A 17147-nucleotide genomic window follows, 5' to 3' on the forward strand; every position below is an offset into this window, starting at 1 on the left:
CCATTTCTAAGAAGCTAGTACAACTGGGATAATGATTTGTTATATATATAACGCTTCAACAAAGCGCTATACAGAGAACATGTTTCCATGCATTATTACCCAACCAAAGTTGTTACTCATTTATCAACCTCGGAAGGATGAAAGGCTGAGTAGGACTTACCGAGATTTGAACCTGTGAACTGCAGATCACACTCAGATTGCATCAGAAAGCTCTCAGCCCACTCAGCTATCTTACACCCAACCATGTATGCCGGGGAGGGAGTTTCACATTTTGTTTTAGGAGTTTCTTTTTGTCCCATGACGCTTGATCTATAAATGTTTTTCCCACGTTTGTGCTGCATTGTCTCCAGTTGCTGTTATAGTAGATATACATGCTGCGTGCTATATTGTTCTTGTTGTTACTTTTTCATTTGAACTTGTCTGTGGGTGGTAAAGCATATGATAGCAAGGCTTCCAATGCATATGCCTCACTGCCCCATCATGAAGAGATTGCCTTGCTTTAACCCCTTCCATATTCACCGAAGCATAATGTTTTTTTTTTACATTAATGTAAAGTGCAAATTGGTTAATTAAAACCTTATACACTATATAGCATAATATTACATTAAAATTGAGAACATGTAAAAAATAAAACATACAATACATGGCATGGATACAAATTAAATACTTGACAGGTTTATATAAAGCATTTCATATTACAGATAGTTATGTTACATTGTCTCAACAACAAAAAAAGAACCCCTCAAATTAATTTATCGATTCCATTACTCCATAGGGGTTCTAAAATGTTTTGAGATATGGCATCCCCTCTGTATAAATTTCATTATTTGGGATTGCTCTCTTCCAAATATAAAAGGCGGCACCAATATAGACCATATTTTCTGCCATATATATGGCAGACCAAAACTGATCAGATAGAATCATACCTAGATCACATACAAAATTGCCATAGCCTCTCAAGTACCATTCTTGCAATTTCTCACATTCTGTAAGTATGTGTCTAATAGATTCTATCTCCCTTTTCCAATGTCTACACAGTCTTTGCATGGCAATATATTAAATCTAAGGAGAACAATGAATCGTATCAAGCTTCCGTTTCCAGTCTTAAACAGATAATACCTAGGGTCAGGGGATTGATACCTTGAAGTGCATAGGTTGAGTAGCGGCTCCTTTTGGCAAGGTAAGAATGGTTAAAGTTTTCTTTTTAAGATGTTTGTAAGACAGTTCATTTCTTCCATAGAAGTGGACATCTTCATATTAATTTCCAACTCCATTCAAATTGGTCATATACGTATTCAATGTATCTTGCATGTGCATATTTTTGCTAATGAGACCTAAGAGGCTCGCTCCTTACCTGTCTCCCAAGATGATCTTCATGTGAAGCTTACAACACTGTATTTTCCAAAGCGTTTAAAGGGAAACCAGCCCCAATTCACTTCGTATTGCTTCAATTGGGTTCGATCTAGGGAGTCCCAATAGGGATTTCCATAATTTACCCTCTAGCTTACCAAGATTTTCCATTTCTGAGACTCCCACGGATTCCAGTTCATTCATGCATCTCTTATACATTTCTAAGTAGCCTTCGATGGAATATCCTCCTTTAGTTGTCATGTATTTTTTCATGATATTCATTTTTTGTAAAACTTTAGTTTCAATCATCTTAAAGTAAAATTCACTGGGGGGGTAGGTTAATAATAGGTACTCCCAAATAGGGGTATGTGTCGACTACCTCAAGGGTATTAGCATTAATCTTCCATCTATATGATCTTTGTTCTTTTTGCCTTTTTGAGCCCCCAAATACCATCCACTTTGTTATATTAATGTTTATGCTTAGATTATTTTCTTTAGAGTAGTGGTATAAGATGTCAAGCATCTTCTGCAACCCTCCCTGGAGCATTATGTTTATGCGTGCAATATTGTACTGGTCTGAGACATCTGGCAATGACATACTTTCCTACTGTATAATGTTTCTGCTCAGTGTTTCCCTTGTGCGTAAAACATTGAGCCACAGCTCACAATCAATATTACAGAGAATCCATGTATGTGTTCTAGTCTAGTGGATGAGTGTTTTGCTGTGTGTTCCCTTTTGCACCGTTTTGCATAGCTGCTGGGTGCTGAAGCAGCGTGTGGTCTTTCTCGTCTGGAAGAAAGCAGCAGTGAATAGCAAGAAAGGCTTCATGAGATTGCAAAGGACACCTGGCTGCTAGCTCAGGTGCAACGCGCTTGCTTTGGAAGTAAAACTACACGGAGCACCACATGTTCGATACCCAGGTCCGCACTTAGAAACCTCTGGGTGTTAAGCACCTTGCAATTGTGGAGTCTTCAGGGTTGGATTGGCCCCTCAGCCTTTCGCCCTGTGGCTGGGACAAAATCGTACCTGGGGAGTGGGTGCTGGTTTATGGCCACGCCTTGGCCGGTTTGGAATTATTTTATTTTTTTAAACATATTTATTTTTCTATTTTTCTTTTTCTTTTTTTTCCAAAAAGACTTTCATACTTCTTAGGTCAATAATTGAGTACCAACACAGGTTGGGTGATAATGTTTGCAGAGTTGTTCTATAGAAAAGAGCTTAAGCAGAAGTGCTATACAATAACATATTATAATTTGGCCTTGCTGTCTGCTTGGATTCACAGTAATTTGACAATATGGATCTACACACACAGATATTAATGATACACATGGTGATCTATTCTTGTATGAAATGTATATCACATTAGTGAAATCATCACCATATTTTTTGTAGTGTACTCAGGAACAATGCTATTTTATGCCACTTCCTGTTTTGTCAAGAGGTGAAAGGTCATGTTTCCTTTTTAGAAGGTGAAGCGCAGGGCCACTTTTTAGAGGGTGACCGGGCCTATTTCTTGTACCAGTCCGACCCTTCGGGTCTTCATAAGGCAACCAGAATCTCATCATTCAGAAAGCCAGAAATGTTTACTTTGCCAGTGTTTGTCTTTTCAAGCAACTCCTCAGCACTTCAGCACTTGCGTCCCGGCATTGGATCCTCAATATGTCAGGAGCAACTTCCCAGGGGGCAAAAATACGAGAAAGCACCCAAACTTGGCAGAAGATAACGCAGCATTCTTAATATGGCTTCCAAGTTGCTCCAAGAATAGAATTTTGCATTTGAAGCAACACCGTGTTTGATCCATACTGCTCTTATTATCAAAAGCACCATGCAATTAAGTTACATCACGTGCTAATGTCCTTGTAAGCATTACAGCTCACCTGATCTTTAATGGAACCCTATGGCATTCTTTTCCAGACATGCTTCCCTGACAAGTGGATGTTGCTCTGAGGTAGTGAGATGCTGCATTTGCACTCAATGAACTGTTTTGACTGACAACCTACTATATGACGACAGCAATTACCCACGCTACAAGCGGCAGTCGCAGGTTGCGCTCTGGACTCTGCGGCCATTGTGATGTAAATACTGATGTCAATAAAGGTAAGAAGCCCTTATTTGGGCGTGACATTTTAATATTCACATGTCACATCTGCAAATGGTGTTTCATGCAGGAGAGCCATCATGCTAACTTGCCAGAGCAGGCGCCTTTTACTGCTTGTTGCCATTATTATTTACTCCTCTTGTTCCCTCCCACTTTGTCTTGTGGCGCCTGGAAACACCATGTTGCTGCATAGGCGACTAACAAATGCTAAATAAATAAATACATGTATCACGACAGCACTCTGTGTTTTCTATTTATCCATTTCGATTTCGTGTGAGGTGCCCGATAAATGTTGGTGAATAAAACGTGTAATTATTACCATGGTTTCAAATCGTATTTTTCCTCCAAGAGTTTAATTAGACAAGTGCCCCACTGTAGTTTTGAATCAATTAATTTGCGAAATGCATGGTTTGGAAGAAAAGGTCTGAAGCACTTCATAGGCTTCTGGAGATGCTGGGATTAAAGTTGGCAACTCCCGCGTCAACAACCAATCAATTTAGATGAAATGCATCACAAAATACATGCGCCATCTATTAATTGCAAAATAAAGTTTTTTAGTGTGTTGTGGAATTTGGATCATTAATAATGATTGATCAGGCGAGGAAATGAAAGGATGGTCGATCAAATGAGCTAAAGGTCTTATTGGAAAAGTCTTGCTTTGTCAACTGGTCCTAGAGGAGAGTAGCCAAGTCAAGAACTATGATATGTTGATGGGGGGACTGCGACCCTTCTTGCAGAGTCAGAAGGCGTTACACTGGATGTTTGTATTCAGGGTAAGAATAATCCATGGTGTACCAGTGAAGCTTCATGATTGCTCTCGCTCTGTTCCTCCCCTATCGACCATGGATCAAAGCTCTTTGAGTGACTGCTGTGGTGATCGAGTGTAGGACGACCTATTTGTTTTTGTATTTATTGACGATCTGTTTCTTCCAATATTTAAAACTGATTTGATATTGGACACTAACTGACCTTAGCAGTTCAACCTGATGGGTCCCATTTGTTGGTGGTTACCGGTTTGAGTCTTATAAAAACAAGTGTGGGGACTCTGACGTATGCAGTGGGAAACGACATCACAGGAAGTGAATGTAAATTGATAGAAATGTGTATATTTACATTTTTGATGTCTTTCCCAATTCTAAAAAGTGCTCAGGACAAATAGCATGTTCACAAGACAACCGATTTTCCTAAAACACCTGCTAAGGAAAACACGCTGCACAATTTTAATGTTGAATAAAAATGATCTCAGAAACGAGAAATCTAAAAGCAGGCATTCCCAAATACTGTGACGATCAGTGGCCTGTGACTCCTATGGTTCTCTGCTCTTCGCATGTGTGACCTTTATTTCCTGTTCCTAGAGGCAGGGCACCGGCTCCTCATGTGCTCCACTCCAGCAGCAGTCTAATTGTGTGCAAGGGGTTTACTGGTCCAGTCCGCTGCGGCCTGCGCTAACTCTTGCCAAAGTGTGGGTGGCTGACCCTCCATACTACTGGCCTCGTCACACCCACCTCTGACCTCAGGATCCAGTCCCAGAACTAGGGCAAGTCATGCTCCATAGGCATGCATTGACATGCGAAGAAGATGGCGGTGGAAAATCACCCTCAATGCCTGTTGATAATATGGATGGATCATGGGTGAACTGAGGTAGAGGATTGGGCTTGGAGTGACATTTCTGAATATTGGGGGCGGGTCTGAATTTGAAAACAGTGAACATTTTAAATGTAAAGATTCTGATTTGAAAAGGAGAGCAATACAAATACATGCAACCTGTCCAACTATTCTCCTCCTTGAGTTTAGGCACCACGCAGGAGTCCTTACAATCGTTGTATGATGGGCTCTGGAAGGGCTGCACAAACTCTTTGGGGGAGCTGGGATAGGGTAAATAAAGGCTGTACTTTTGGTATTTATACTTTTTTTATAAGTATTATGGTCTGTAGAACCCAACATTTCTAAAATATATATTTTTTTATAATGTAACATACCTGAGCTCGGTTTCCAAGTGAGGATCTCGGATTCGAACCTGCTCTGCATCGTCTTGCTTCCAAGACCAGCACGTTGCCCCTGTGCAATCCCCCGTTTATAAGATAACACTGTTCAAACGTTGCTGAAATCCTACTTATGTTTTCAGCCACAGTGTGTTCCGCCCTATAGAAATGATAGCACCTAATGCATTGAAATACGGATTTACTGGTAGTTTTAAGGGACAACAACAATCTTGTGACTTGGATTCATCGGCAAATAAGTGGCTAGGTTTGCAAGTCAAACGTATAGTGTGGCGGCTGACACTGATGTAGTGGAGCAAGGCCTGATGTTTCCCACCTCCATATTAAAGAAGCTGATTTAGAGGAATTGGGTAGAATTTTGAAATGTGTGAGATGTGGAAATGTTGTGTTAACCAATTTTGTGAAATTGTGCACTGCATTGTGCCAGTTCCACAACATTGAACGCATGTGATCAGCATATTGATCTGAAATCAAGTCCACACAAATAGTTGTTTTGTTTTCCCAGAGCTGCAAAATGTCTGCAAAATGGCTACAAAGAAAAGTCAACATGACAACAATTGCTCAGCAAAATGCATTGCTTTCGTTTCCCGTATATTTTGCTGACCAGAATCGTGCACTTTCATTCTTTAAATGATTTGCTTTAATCAGCTATGCCATATAGCCCTGCTTGGGGAAAACATGTAATTTCGATAAATGGAATTATCCATAATGCCCTGACAATTTGCAATACAGTATGTCTCCAATAGGTTTTCACCAGTAATGGCATCAGAAAACGATGAACAGAGGGTATCAAATCCTTATTTTTTTTATACTTTCACGTTATAGCTGTGGAATTTGAATTAAAAGCCATAATGAAACCCATTGTAAATGTTGGACATGATAAGGGTTAGGTGTTGATATGAAACTTAACTTTTCAGTCAAAGTCTTACTCATGCCACAAAAATGCCATGCCAACGTAATGACCAATGTGTTGAAGAAATGCCATGCTGGGCTACACGTCATAGGGGGAATATTATTGAATTAAATCTATATTTCTCCCTGTGGGTCAGCACTGCACATACTTTTCATCCGCACGCTTTGCGAACCCATGTTGCATTAGAACTGCAGAGCAAACACGATTGGTTTCTTGCAAGAAATTATTTATTGGCCGGAAATACAATATATGATCAGTCGCTGTGTGACTCACCAGTGATTCAGATATAATCATGGCATTGAGCTGTCGATTCAGGCATTGAAGCAGATGGGCCTAGCTAGAGCACGATGCAGTGTTGATCTGGTTCTAAGTGCAAGCTATAGTGTGAATTGGTCGAGGAGCATAACATCCAGCACTGCACCTTCTCTCTCGTTCAAGGTCCGATGAACCTGGAGCAACCAGTTTTGAGCAGTAGAACAGGGAGAGCGTCTGCTGGTCTGGCTCTCCGACTGCTGTGACCCCCAATCAGGGGGACTGAAGGACATGCTAGCTCTGTTCAGGGTCTGCTCTCCCAGCTTCAGGAGATTCCAATGCAGAATGGTAGGTCCTGGTCCACAGGAAAGCTCACTCCCGATGTGCCTGGGTGATGGTTAGGGTACAGACCTTCAAGGGATATCTCATTCTTCACCTCAGGCAGAGGGCTTGGAAAGTACAACTTTCCTAAAGGAAGTCCGGTGATTTCTTCCTAAACGAATCTGCGGTCGGTCCTGAGAGGATCCGAGAGGATCTGAGAGAATCTAAAGAAGGGTTCAGAGACCCCTTCTTTTAAAGGCAAAAAGTCCCAAGGTGATTGCAAAAAAAAGCTATCCTGCCTTAGTTGTCCAAACCTTGCTCTTGGATGAAGTGGACTTTGTCCTTCTGATGTCACTCTCAAAGTGCTTTGCTCCAGGAAGTCGGGGGGATAGGACATGGAAAGAGAGACAGAGAGAAACAAGATGGTGGCATTTCCTTTCATTGACCAGAGCACTCCTGCCTACACTCATCCCGCCCCCTTCCCTTCTCACTTAGAATAAGGGCATTTAGAGATGCAGCACCCTGGTGTGATCCTACTCCTTTTGAATGCGTGTGCTCATTTGATCCATGGGCCCAGGACAGCTGCCTCTGTGAAGCTGTATGTGACAGTGGGTGTTACCTGCCCTCACAACGAGATCAAAGAAGTGGTCCAATCTTCCAGGTTTATGTCCTGCCATTTGACAGTGTCCACCCCACTGACCAGAATATGATATGATATAATAGTTTATTTATATAGCGCATATACACAATGTGTTTCAAAGCACTTCAAGGCAAGGGAGGGGACAAGGGAAAATACAATGACATTCTTACAGGCCATGAAAAGTAAGGATGTGAATCTAACTACCATACTCGGCCTGACAACATTTCAGAGAGTGCAAAAGTTAAGACATAGATAAGGAAGGGAGTGGGAGAGTGGAAACAGATAGGCGACTACTGCACTAGGCCTGACAACATTTCTGGTAGAGCCAGAGAAAAAGGAAAGGTGAGGGGTGCAGAAAGGGAGAGGAGGGACAAAACAATCTGATGACATTTCAGATAGGGATGGAGGGGAGGGGCGACTAAGGGGGAGGGGGATGAGACAGACGAGGTTGCTATCATACTAGGTCCATGGACAATTCTGATAGAGTAAGTGCATAGAAGAAAGTAATGGTAGGAGGGGAGGAGATGGGAAAAGGGAGAAAGGGAGAGGAGGAGAGAACAGAAAGTAAGCAGACAACTGGAGAAGCAAGAGGGGAGAGCAAATACAATTGCAAAAGTCAGTAGTAACACATAATGTTGCAAGCCAGGATACAAGATGAAGATGGGAACAGCATGATTCAGGGCCACCATGAGTACAAGATGCAAAGGAAGTCCAGCATGAGAGTTGAGAAAGGGTGACGTACTGTGAATCAATGAAGTCCATAAAAGTCAAATCCAGCATTGGACTGAAGACAGTGATGGTGAAACCAGAATGTATCAGGACAGACTCATGCAGAAGTAGGCTGGGAGAGATGAGGGGGGAGCAGGGTAGAAGAAGCAATCACAACTGGCAACACCTGTATGCAATAAGGGTTAGGGGCTAAAGTTATCCAACCACCCGTACAGGGAGACCAATGCCAGTTGTAGTTTTTTCCTCCTCATTGGCACCAAGTCATTCCCCCCAATGTGAAGTATCACAAAATCCGGCTCGGGTAGTCAAAGCTTAGCCTTGTGCTCTGTCAGGATGCTCCACACCTGCCATATGCGCATGCCTCCCATCCCGATCCAGTGTACTGCTGCCTCCATGTCTCGGACCCACCCATAACACCTGTGCCTGTAGCATCCTCTGCTCTGTGGAGTAACCCAACAAGCCTGGGGCCAAGAAGAACAAAGAAATCCAGCCACTTTATCCACGGGCCACATGAATCCCCCGGATGCAAATTCCAAGGCGGGTCCCCTCCGAGGCGCACCGTCCTACGAAACCCACATGATGACAGAGCAGCAACAGTAACCAGATGAGGAGTGTGTCGCGCCATTCCTTCCAGCAGGCAATGGCAAGCAGGTGCTTTCCAGGGAGCTTCAGGGGACATCAACGAGGATCAGGAACCAAGACTGAAGAGCTTCTGTTCCTATCCTGCTTCCCTGGCCCCTATTAACCGCATGTTTTGGCGTGGGCCCCATGACCCCTGTGGTGTCCCCCATTGTTCCGCTCCAAGGGTGTGTCACCACACCCCAGCCAGTTTCCGGCGGCCCTTACTACCGCCCCCTGCTCCACTCTACACATCACCTTCCCAGTAGAGCTGACTCGCAAGAGCTGACAAGTACAATTTTGTTTGGGATGTGGCAGCCATGATCATAAGCAGTGCAATGCACTATGCCTAAATTTAGGCATAGCTTTATTTAGGTTTTACCCGCCACCAGCATGGGTTACTTATGATCGTCATAGTTTTGGTACAAGTGGGCATATTTTAAATGCCACCCCTGTGCTGGAGAGATTTGGCTGTCCCTGCGGATGTCGAGTGGGCATCTAGTGACATTTGAAACGGGCTCTATGCTACAAATAGATCAGGTGCTGCAGATCCGGCTACTGATGCAGCAGGGCACAAGTATCCTATGTTTTCATCATGGAGTTGATGAAAAGTGGTATCTGGTTAAAAGATTACCATTTTAGGGATGAATTTACCTGCATCATTGTATGTATTCATTAAACAAACAAAAAACAAAATAACAGGGCTTTGCACACTTGCCAGATGGCAATTCTTCACAGTGAGTGTTAGCAGGATTTTTCAAAGTCACTATCTGTGGTAAGACTTGGAAAACCTAACCTGGGACCAGAAAGACTTCCACAACCCCATGTGAGTTAAGCCAGACACTTAAATAGCTTGAACAAGTGGAAAGGCGGATCTAGGGAAAAGGGCAACACTGTTTCATGGTACATTGAACAAATAAGAAAATATAAAATAGAAGTACTGACACACTTAAGTATAAAAATAAAATATAACAGTAATTTATTACAGTGCTACACTAAATCACACTTAGGATATTCAAAGGTATATATCATATCAACAATAGAGAGGGTAGATCAAAATAAAGAGGCAGATGTTACACACATTCACGCACTAGCAGATATACCCTATAACAGTATAAGGCTCTGCAGTACCATTTACCTAGTCTTCAGAACTCAATCCTTAATTTACACAGATTCCCGGGAGGTCTTTAGGTGTACCAAAAAGGGTCATGCTATTCAAAGGTGAGTAGCCTAGGAGAACCTATGCATCTACGAAATGCAGGCCATGAAGGACGTTAGTGCAGAAATAAATGTGCAGTCAGAAAAGGGATTTAAGAGACTCAAGCTGGATTTCTTACAAGCAGCTATATAATCCCTGATGTCCAAGAGTATGATCCCCAGAAATACTGACCCAGAAACCACTGCCCTGGTGTAGCCCTAGATAGCACTAAGGTAGGAAGGGCTTTGCACCCAATACAAACCCAATTCGGAGGGGGGCAGTTAAACAAAATATAAGGGATCTCAGAACCTCGAATCCCAGTAAAGATATACATGTTTCCAGGTGACAGTAAGTAAAAGGAGAAGATGAGTCACACTGCCGTGGTCATTTTGCAGCATCATCAGGTTGCAGGTTCAAGGGTATACACCTCCCATCTTCTCTATGTTCCTATTGTGTCCTTGGAGAGTATGTGGCACATACTTATACGGGACAATCTAGAAGAAGAGACCTTCATGGATGGCTTGATTGATGCACATATTTCATTGGCCCCAGGCAGAGTTAGGAGGCAGTTCTCAGCACAGTGGTTGGACTTTGGAGTCCCTGTAGTCTTCTCTTCTGATAAAGGTTAAAACTGTGGGTTTCCAGTATTGTAGCACAGCCCTGAAAATGCCCAGGAAGGGTTTCAGCTTTTAGGGCGGAGGGAAAGCCTTCCAACAAAGCTGGATCCAAAACATTCAGAGGCAATGCAAAGATACACACTCCAATGACTAAAAACAGGTAATGAGTTGTGAGCAGGACAGCTACCTGGTTGGTATCACTAGTCAAAGGGAGGAAGGCACCTCACAGACATCTTCCTTGTTGGTTGGAAGGTTGAGGTTCAAAAGGCAGTTGTGTTGCCTGAGCCAATGCTGGTTTCCTCAGCTGTCCTCCAGTATCACTCAGTCTTCTTCTTCAGATCTTGTCAACTCCACTGGTTGGGGTGCTGCTCATCTTTTCATGTCCAAAATTCAGGTGGAGGGTAACCCTAACCCCCCCCCCCAATAAGGGAACCTGCAACATTGAAACTTGTAGGTGGCTGTCCTATGGTGGATAGCTAGCTTTCCAGAATCTGCCCATCAATAGCCATGCCACTGGAGGAATGTGCTTCAGGGGAAGACAACAACTCTCCTTACTTCATGCCAGTCCACATACACATGGCTTTCTGCAAGAAGTCCACCAAGGCATATGAAGAAAGCTGACACACTACCTGTTACCATAGAGGGACTACCAACAATGGACGCGCCATCTTGAGCAGGACTTAAAGCACCCAAAGATGCCATTTTGAGTGTATGATCCTCATAGATGCGTGTATGCTCTAAAATGGCTGCATGCAATAGTGCACTCATGAAAAGGTTACAATGTAAGGGCTGCCCCCATCCTGTTCAGAGGAAGTCTTGAAAGTGACCCACATGTTACGTGGAAGAAAGGAGAGGAGTCACAGTGTCCACACACCTCTCTATGTAAGTGGTCTCATGCGGCAATGATAAACACACACGCATCATACAACTGAGATGGCTACTCATGCACTAGTAAGCAATCGGGCTACCCTGTGCACCCAAAACATAGAAAAAGGCTCCCTAGGGTCCCCTGGCAGCACACCATATAGGGTGGGAGGCTGCTGCCATAGCAAAAGCAGATCCCTGTATACACAGGGGAGGAAGCCCTGCACTGGAAACCCAACATAGGATTCAATTCCAACAAACACAATTTCTCTGTGAATATCTTTTTCCTGGCAATCATTTCAACCCCAAGTAGTCATATTAATGTATCGTTTTTTTTAAAGGCATACATGGCAACACATAGAAGCATAAGGAGGGAAGGGGGAAGAAACCATAAATAAATGGGGTGGCAGTCACACTCATGCATACATTTCATTGAAGATAGACTGCATGCCCTTGTATCCCTTCAAAGACTCCCATTGAATACATCACTTTCTCATGAGATGCTAATATTTATTGTATTTATGTATTTTATTTATAATGGTCCGAAAGCCCACAGAGCAAAGCTTTCAATCCACCCCGTCCACTGTGGGCCTAAAGTAAGGGTTTGAAACCTTGAGAAGTTCATAATTTGACCAGAAGAGAGTGCTATAGAGCCAATCCTTATGACAGTCGGTCGAACCCTCCAAAAGCAAGTTGTCATGCTGTGCAGCAGTCTAAAAACACTCCTGAAAACATAAACAAGATGACAGACAATGTGCATTTCACTGTATCCTTTGAAAGACAGAAATATATTCACTCTTGTGGTTTTCTGCTAACATATAACTGTTATTTTCCTCTTTTAAATTGTTTAGAGAACTGTCTTGCTAGTATTATCGAGAGGAGTCTGTGAAGGTGCTGAATACCACATGCTTCACCTCTAAACTAAGCCTCGTGGGATATGTGCGCCTATACAGAGTTTATTACTCACCATAACTGATGACGGTGGATGATTATTGCCTTCTGCTTTTGTTGGATAAAAATGCATGATTATGTGTATTTATCATCAGTACACTGAAGGGGAAAGCGTGCAGGATTCGTTGTATAGCTTGGCACAAACAGTATCCTTGGCAATCATTTCAATGGTAAAGGATGCAAGTGACAGCGGAGAACTGATTGGTTGGCCTTCACTCCGTTTCCCTGCTCTGTCACGGCAGATCCGAGGACACAGAACATGCAGAAAATACACTTGTTTAAGGGCGTACCATGAGAGCAGATTCACTGTGTGTGAACATCACAATAAACCAGGTTACTCCAGAAGACCACTCATGGTATCCTGCAGAGCCCAAAATCATACCTGGCGATCGCATCAGTATGGCAGTGTTTCTTGACCATGACATGTTGAGGAGATGGCAAAATTGAGGAATCGACCTATACCAGAATCGTCAATAGACCAAGCACTAGGCAAACTAGGCCTCTGCCTATGGTGGTGACCAGCAGGGGGCAGCAAAGGTGGATTGTTCCCTCTCCTTTCATGAATTACTAGAGAGATGTACTGTAACCAATCTGAGTTCCAGTAGCTGCATAATGTCCACCTGCAATTAAGGGGTGCCCTGCTACAAATCACAGTCTCACATTTCTAGGAGTCTCTAACATGACAGTGGTAGAAGGGCTATTGCCAATCGACAGATATTTTTAGAGCAGCTCCGTACATGGTCTGACTCAAACACTTGATTAATTTGTCAAAACAGGCTTGCAATTGGCTGTAATCTTAATAATGTCGCTGGGAATTGATGTGTGTGTGTGTTTGTGTATGCGTGTGCTAGTGTGTGTGGCAAAACAGGAAAAGCACACACATGTTGCATAGTAAGTGAGGAAAGAATCCCAAGATAATGTTGTCATCCGTTAGTAAGTAGTAACGTGTTATGAAACCCTACATAACATGTCCATACAACGTATATCAACATCATATAAAACATGCAACCAAGTAATGGTACACAATTTCTGGAGCCGTACTGTGTATTGGAAGCAGAATATCTTGGATAGCAATTACATGTTCATCATCAGCCTCATCATCATCATCATCATCATCACATTTCAGTTTATTTCTGGAAGTAGTCCATAAAACATATTAAATGAAGTGCATAAACATCCCCAATCAAATACCCAAACGAATGAATTAATTGCCACTAAAACATCCTTCATGACTTCCAAAGTCCATCATTGCACGCAGAAACTAAACAATTCACACCATCTAAAAATCCTATAAAACTAACAAACCAAATTACAAGTTCTTGTTTTTGCTCTTAAATGTCAATACTGCTGGGATATGCCGTGCGCATGCCAATGGCACAGTGCTCTGGATAACCTTTACATTTGCACATTCCCCTTGCTACGGTGGCAAGACTATATAATCACATCTTGTCTTCCAGTGGCCTTCCTCTTAGTGACACGCCTGAAGATTTGACATTGAAATCACTGATCATTTAAAGAAAACTCATATTAATCCATTAAAAAAAAAATCAACAAAAAAATCATGAATATTAATTAGCACTCTGGAAAGGGGTGCTGGCCAATCAGGATGCTGAGAAGGCAGGCTGTATTGTATGGTACAAGTCTCTGTTCCAAGCAGCCTGGGTAACCTGTGCGCCCTTCCCTTCTCCTCTCCCCTAACCCCTCACTGCTTAGCACCCGTGTAGTCTCCAATGTGAGTGATAAGAGTGTGTTTAAAAAAAAAAAGAAACATACCTTTTCTGCGCAGCCCCCACGTAGTGCTGTCCCGAAGTACGTATTCAATGTTTATGACGTGAACCACAACGCCGCACCGGGCATCGCAGAAATGGTACATTTCTCTATAAAAATATACACCATAAGCAAACGCGTAGTTCACTACATGGGTTTTAATGGTGATATTACCCAAGGCAGTGGGCCAACCCTGTCGCTAAAGGCACCACTGCGCAAGTAAAAGGCCCGCCACATTGGGTAACATCACCTCATAATATCTGCGTGCTTTAACAGTTGGGTTCATTGGTTCTGAAGGAATGGGATGGGAACTGAAGGAAAGGAAAGGAAAGGAAAGGGAAGGAAAGGAAAGGAAAGGAAAGGAAAGGAAAGGAAAGGAAAGGAAAGGAAAGGAAAGGAAAGGGAATGAAAGAAGCAGAGAGGATAAGCAAGGAGAGGAGAAGGGAGGGGAGGAAAGGGGAGGACGCAGTTCGGAGAGGAGACTAGAGGAGATGGGAGAGGAGGAGAGGGGAGAGGAGAACAGGGGAGAGAAGTGCAGCTGAGGGGAGGGGAGAGAAAGGGAAGGATTCTGTCCACGACCTATAAACATTCAAATAGTTGTTTCTGTGACCATGCTTTTGCAATCCTAATTATTTTTGCTATGCAAATATTCACATCAGGCCCCAGCAAAAAGATTATAATGAAAACATGCAAGCGTGCATTGAGGCATTGACGATGGTCCGTAGTTAGAGTGAGTACATGTGCAGTCTTCTCATAGACATAGTGGGCCTCATTACGACCCAAGCAGAAAACCATGTTGCTAATAGCACCATGGTTGGTGCCGGTAACTTACCGACTCCGCCATGGAGAAAGGGGGAATTACCACCCCGTTACAACGATGGTGGGGCGGTAATTCCCCCTTCCTCCATGGCCCTTCCCCATTCCCATTTTTGTACCATAGGGCTCAATGGGAATGGGGAAGGCGCTAAGTACCGTACCGCATATTGCGGTACCGTACTTAGCACCAAGGTCCCTTTGTGGGTCCCTACTTTAACGGCTGGTGTAGATCAGCCGTTAAGGTCGGGTCCTGCAAAGGGACCCCGTAATCAGGCACTAATGGGTTAACAGTGCCGCAGCCTTTTACGGCGCCGTTAACCCATTAGCACCAGGGTTGTAATGACGCCAAGTGAGTCTTGGACGCATCATAGCATCATATGGGGCCTCATTACGACCCTGGCGCTAAGTGTTTAACGGCGCTGTAAAAGGCTGCGGTGCCGTTAAACACTTAGCGCCTTACTACGAGGTCCCTTTGCGGGACCCGACCTTAACGGCTGGTCTACACCAGCCGTTAAAGTAGGGACCCGCAAAGGGACCTTGGTGCTAAGTACGGTACCGCAATTTGCGGTACCGTACTTAGCGCCTTCCCCATTCCCATAGAGCCCTATGGGGCGAAAATGGGAATGGGCAAGGGCCATGGTTCAATGGGGAATTACCGCCCGCCAACCTTGGAATGGGGTGGTAATTCCCCATTGAACCATGGCGGACCCGTTACAACACCGGCATCAACCATGCTGCTAATAGCGCCATGGTTTGGCGCCAGTGTTGTAATGAGGGCCGTGGTCTCTTGGCTGCGAATGCTGTAGGAAAGAGGATACCATCAACATCTTTCCATCATCATGGGTGGCTCGGGGGATTCAGATCCGAAGAGAAGAGGAGTCATTAGATTTTCAAAATGAGAGTCAATGGGAGGGGAAGGGAGAGATGATCACATCATAAGTCATTTCCGCAGCAGCTTGCTTCAGAAATATTGTATGTTTTTGTTCAGGGCAAAGTTTTTGAAATTACTTTTCTTCTGCGCTTCTAAATCTCCATACAATAAAGCATGGCCCGGGGAAATTGGTAGATTTATTTTTGTTTATACGCTAAGCTGTTGTAATGTGATTTACTGCTGCATTTGCCTGAAAAATAGTATGTTATTTTTTTCAGGAATGTGCTTTAAGTGACATTTTAAAATGATCTACCCAATTCCCAGGCTTTCGTCTGCCACCTTGAAAAATTGCTTTTATGTGACTGCAACATTGTTTTTATCCTGTTTATTCATCTATAGACTTCTGCGAATTGTGCATCATTCTTCCAGGATTGCTGAACTCCAGAGTTGATGATTGTGACTTCTGTAGTTGTTAATGGGAGTGTGATGGCTCTTATAGCCACCAATGTGGGAAGTACAGGTGACACTAGTCTTTGAAGCCGGTAAGGCACTGGCACCGTTCATACCGTCCCGCCGCATTACGAGTTCTGCTCGCGGGTTCCTGGCAGCTGTGCGGCACCCGCGAGCATAACTCATAATTGCGCCGGCACCGTTATCAACGGTGCCAGTTCAACCATGCTCCCCACCCACATAATGCCCTATGGCCACCCGCGAATGGGAAATTACCGTCCACTCATCTCGTAATGGGCCGGTTATTGCCCAATCGCATGTGCCGGTGCCGGCAGCAAGCATGGCGGTAGCCTTGCCTGTAAAACGGGCACAGCTACTGCCAAGCTCGTAAAGAGGCCGATTGAGTCTGATTACAAATTTGGATGAACATATTGTGGTAAAATAGTGGTACCCATATCAATGCAACTTAACTGCCACTTTCCCGCATCATAGATCCTTGAGTTTGAAGGTGAAGTGGGGTTTTGACCTCTGCCATATAGGTTGAGGTACATACACTATAATGCCAGGAATCAGAGGATTTACAGCAGCAGAAATACAGTCCTATGGCAATTGCACCACCATTGGCCAACCTGTAATCCCACAGAAAATGTGCAGGACCAAATGGTTGTAACGGTAATCAAGTTTATCGTTA

General features: G+C 43.6%; 1 protein-coding gene across 6 annotated transcripts in view; it reads left to right on the top strand.

Annotated features, from left to right (window-relative positions):
- The window catches only part of LRFN2 (leucine rich repeat and fibronectin type III domain containing 2), a 2062896-nt gene that overhangs the window by 1428956 nt on the left and 616793 nt on the right, over positions 1-17147 (top strand). For all 6 annotated transcript variants that reach the window (XM_069608743.1, XM_069608745.1, XM_069608741.1 and 3 more), the window contains one exon: positions 3266-3448. The gene's annotated coding sequence lies outside the window, so the exon portion shown is untranslated. The remainder of the gene's footprint in view (positions 1-3265; positions 3449-17147) is intronic.

Source organism: Ambystoma mexicanum, chromosome 4q (genome assembly GCF_040938575.1).
Source record: "Ambystoma mexicanum isolate Mex_15411 chromosome 4q, UKY_AmexF1_1, whole genome shotgun sequence".
Lineage (NCBI taxonomy): Eukaryota > Metazoa > Chordata > Amphibia > Caudata > Ambystomatidae > Ambystoma > Ambystoma mexicanum.